We start from the raw sequence: 5,098 nt of genomic DNA, 5'->3' as shown, positions 1-5,098 counted from the left end.
CTTCAGTGTCTGGTATAAAACCATTAATCACTCTGCTCTGATCAATACCACTTTCTTATTTTCAGGAACCGTGCCTCACCTCCCTCCCTGGCCACGCCTCACTCCAGGTCCTGCTTCCCTCTTGGTCAAATCACTCCAGCCACTCTTCCTTCTCCTCTGACTGGGCCACATGCTGCTCACACTTAATTTTCAATGCACAAAACTTGCAGTGTGGCTAAGAAGTGCCTTGCAATCTTATTTCTATCGCCCTCCCCCACATGCATGACAATGCCTAGCATCTCTGTATATTTCTTAGCAATAACACTCTTTTCCTCATGAATTACCCTGCGAGGCGTTCCCAGTTATACAGTTCCTAAGTGTCACTGCTATGGCAGGGGGTTGAGGAGGAGATCCCGCCTCGAATGCTGCTGTCCCCTTAGTCCTAGGGGACCCTGGGGCTCCAGGGTACCCTGCTGAAAAGCTGCTGATACAAGACAATCTCCACATTTTAAGTTGGAGGAAACTGAAGTTCAGAAAAGCTTAAGTGACTAGTTCAAGTTCACATGGCTTGTCTGAACCAGACCCAAACTCCATAGGCCTGAACTGGCAGCCAGAGCGCTCCCCACACCCCTGCCTGCTCCGTAACACACTCCCCAGATGAGTCTCAGGCGCTGCCTTCTCTGCTAGTGGCAACACGAATATGCTCCTTCCCTTGCGTATCCCATGGAGAAACAGTGACCGTGCGGGCGAGCCTAGACTCCTGCAAAAGCCCTCCCGTGGTCCTGACTCTGCCTTCTGTCCAGCCTCCCCGCCCCCGCCAGCGCACGGGGTCCTGCCAGATGTCCCGCCGCGTTCCGCGCAAACTTCTGGGTGGTCCCTGGGAACAGCCCCCAGCGGACACTGCTTTGGCGCCATCGGTCTGAGAATTTCCCAGAGACCAGGAGAGGCCCCAGCGTCACCTGAAGCCCGGAGCAGCCCCTGAGGACGTAGAGCTCCTTCTCCTCGGGTGTCTGCCCACGGGGTCCCCAGGGCGCCGGCCTCGCGTGGGCCCCGCGGCGCTGTCCTGGGCTCACCCCTCGGGGTCAGGCGAGCGCGCACCCGCACGGCCGCGGGGCGGGCTCTGGGCAGGAGGACGGCCCTGGAACTGGGACCGCGCCTTAGGTGTGGAATGAAATAAAAACCAAAACCAAAGCCCCCAAACCCTGACGTTGACCTTGGGATCCATCATCAGCTGGGTGTCCCTGTGACCTCTCACTCCCCACCTCCGACTCCTTTTGCAAGTCTGGCTTGGGACACACACCACAGCCCTTTCGTTGCTGTTTATCTGAAGTTTAGATTTAACCGGTGTCCCGGCTCTCTTTACCGCGTCTGGCAACCTTGCTCTAGCTATTTCTTCCCTGTCCCCACCCGCCCTGTCCTGAGAAAGACTCGAACTTCTCCTCTTCCTGCCAGGGGCATCTCCATCCAGAATGGTTTCCGGCCAGTCTCCATTCGGCCGCATGAAAGAGCTCTGTCAAGATGAAACTGAACTGTCGTTGCCCAGTCCAACAGTGCCACAGTGACTCCCAAGGCAAAAGTCAGTGTGACACACAGGGCTGGCTGTCCCCCACTGCCCCGGCCTGCAGCATCCCTCCTCACCTCCGCCTTGCACTCACGTTTTGACCTTGAACTCCCTGAACACACTGTGTGCTCTCACACCCACTGTGTTACCTCTACTCGCTTCTCTGGCCACTCTCCAGAGGAAAAATGCCTCCTCTTCCAGGAAGCCCTCCCTGACTTCTCTGGCAGCCTCGAACACTTACAGGCGTCCCCACGGCAGTAGTGGGAAGTCATGTGGTTTTGCTTCTGCCCGTATCTATCCCTCCTTCTACTGGATAACAATGACACCAACAGCAAACATTAGCATAGTTTCATCTTGGTCCAGATGACAGCAAAACTGGAATTAGGGAGAGTGATTGACTCAATCTAGCTTGCTTCAAAGTTAGAAGTAATGAGGTTTTTATAGGCTATTGTAGTTTGCAGGTTAGCTACAAAACAAATTATCTGCAAACTATAATAGCCTATAAAAAGCAGGGTAGTCCAACAAAACATTTACCATTTCTATATCCCCTGTATTTTATTTTATCTTATTTCTTTACTTTAATTTAGTTTGCTTTTAGAAATGGACCCTTGGTACATTGCCCAGGCTGGCCTTGAATTTTTGGGCTCAAGCAGTTGTCCTGCCTCAGCCTCTGAATAGCTGGAACTGCAAGGTTGTAACCCATGCCTGGCCCTGTAGATTTTAATCCTAAAATGTAGAGAGACAAAATGGATTCTCTACCCCAAACACTGATGGAAGATGATGGTGGAGGGTGGTCTGTGCAGCAGCCCCCGTGGCAGGCAGTGCAGACTATGGATAAGAATCCATCCCCTTAACCAGTTGGATGAAAGTATTTCAAATTGTGTACAGAAACAGTACACTGTACCCCATGATAGTATTAATGTGCACTGCTATGATTTAATTAAAAAAAAAAAAAACCATCCCTGTGGCCACCCCTGGTGCCCTGGCCTCATTCTGGAGCTGCCTGTCTGAGGGCACTGGCATGCCCAGGTTTGTAAACAAAACCAAACAGGGTAGATTTCCTGCCCCAGGACAAAAGCCGCACCACTTGGCTGGGTGTCTCCGGCTGGCTCTCTGGCCTTGCTAACATACCTCAGTGATTCTCAGCACTGCCTTCTCCTCCCTGTCCAGTCTCAGCCCACTGCCCCTCTGTGAATGTTCAGGGTGGAGGTTGTGCTGTGAGCTCATTTTCTGAGAGCATCAGTGATCTGTTCTTGCTCCAGGGGGAGATTTCAGATCGCCAGCATGACCTCCAGGGACAGCCTGGTTTATTTACAGGGAGCAGGCAGCACTCACATAGGCCTGTGTTTTGTCCTTCTCTTCACTCTAATAGCTACCCAGACTCCTACCCTCCCTTCCACACCCACAGAGTCAACCAGACTCTGCCCTGTCCCCCCTGGATCCTGGGCAGGACTGTCCTGTCTAAGGTCTCCATCCTATCACATCCACGAATGAGAGAAGGGGACTGAACCGTGCACTGAAAGAAGCACAGTTGATGCCCCTCCACTCTACTTCTGGGTCTTATTTAGACCTTCTCAGGCACTCATTTAGATTAATTTTTCCTGCTAAATTTTGCATCTTTGAGTATCCTGTCCTCTCCTCCTGAAATACACATATTCCTCACCTTTATTAAAGGTCAGCCCTGATCCCAGGCACCTCTCGGCATTCCCTGTGGTGGGCAACGTGAAGGTGTGGAGAGAAACGGGCTGGTAGTTCCAGACAGATGTGGCTTCAAAGCCACAAATCTGGCACTTGCTGTGAGAACAGCTGGTGACTTAAACCCTCTGAGGATTCTCTTTCAGCTTCCCATCTCTAAAATGAGCTCTATACTATGGAGATGTTTCGTAAATTGTTCTGAGGAGCAAAAACTATGCGATACTTAAGCCATCTTAGCGCAAAATCTCATATGGAATTATCAGCAATAAAAACTAGTTAAAACCTCTGTCCTCCGTTTGCAGCCTCTGGGTGTGTGTTGTGTGTTTTATTTTACTTTTGCTACAGTTCTGTAATGTGTTCTGTGTATGTAGTGCCTTTTACCCCACCTCCACGGCTTTGCACACACTTGGGAGGTTAACCTAGCCTGCGTGTGGCCAGGGAATAGCACAGGCTGTTGATTTGAATTAGATTTCAAGGTCTTAATCAGAAAGAATGAATAATTCCTAGAATTTTAGTTCTGGGAAAAGCCTATGGGGTAGAGGAGAGAGAGCTCTGGGATAGAAACATCATTTCCAGTGGTCCTCAATTCTTACCATTAAGAAGCTGCCTGAGCTGCAGAGACCTGGTAAACACTGAAATGTTCCCTAATCAATGAAAAAATAGGAATGGGCTGCTCCCTGAAAGTTCAGGACCGTTCTCCATGTAAGGCCTTCACTTGACTCTCAATCTACCCCTTTCTCTTTGCTTTGATTTGAACATACAGAGAACAGAGAGAGGTGGTGAATTTGAAACTGTTGGGGAACCACTTCGGAGTGCTTTCCTCCGGCCCCTCTCCTGCTGGAAGACCTTTTGAAATCTGAGAAAGCTTAAGGACATTCTTATCAAGAAGTAATTTCTTGAACTGGAGCATAACTATTCCTTTGATTAGGAAGCAGATCCTGGACACGACCCAGCATGGATTTCCCCTATCCAGCCTCCAGCTCAGGACGTAGGAGGAAGGTGGGTGCTCCCAGCTCACCCTCCCACTGAAGCCTGTACACATCTTCATTTCGCAGGTGGCCTTTCCAGGGCTAAAGTGTTTCTTCTCTGCTACTCATTGAAAGTCTAACATGAAATTCCAGTTTTTATCCTCAAAGCCCTGGTGCTATTGTCAGGGAGCATGGCCTCTGCCTTTGTGTGGCTGCCAGGAGGCTGCCAGATGGCAATGGCAGTGGCTACAGAAGACTTTGGTGAGCCCAGTTGTGTTGCTGGCAAAATGCAGAAAGTTTGTAGGGAGCCATCCTTCCACGAAGCTCTCATCTACTGTGGTCCTGGGCACTGGATTCCTTTGATCTCCGTGGTGGGCAAGTCTGGATTGATTGTTCATAATTCATTATTCCACTTCTGGCCAGTTGGCAGCAGTACTCAAAGTCTTTTCCCACCCGTTTGTGGTGTCTGAGAGCCCAATGTTCACGTTCTGGGGGGAGAAAGTCACTCCCTCCTGGATTCAGTCAGAAGTTTTCTTGGGCATTCACTATGTGTAAAGCAAGTTCCGCAGTGTTGGCATACAGTCTTGCAGGTGTCCCAGGTCAGTGTGGAGGTGGCCCACCCTCAGGACAGGGTCAGTGCAGAGGTGGCCCCATACTCAGGACAGGGTCAGTGCGGAGGTGGCCCACACTCAGGACAGGGTCAGTATGGAGGTGGGCCCACCCTCAGGACAGGGTCAGTGCAGAGGTGGCCCCATACTCAGGACAGGGTCAGTGCGGAGGTGGCCCACACTCAGGATAGGGTCAGTATGGAGGTGGGCCCACCCTCAAGACAGGGTCAGTATGGAGGTGGCCCCACACTCAGGACAGGGTCAGTATGGAGGTGGGCCCACCCTCA

Source organism: Otolemur garnettii, unplaced genomic scaffold (genome assembly GCF_000181295.1).
Source record: "Otolemur garnettii isolate 467f Iridium unplaced genomic scaffold, OtoGar3 scaffold00139, whole genome shotgun sequence".
Classification (NCBI taxonomy): Eukaryota; Metazoa; Chordata; class Mammalia; order Primates; family Galagidae; genus Otolemur; species Otolemur garnettii.
Note: the sequence above shows the minus strand (reverse complement) of the source record.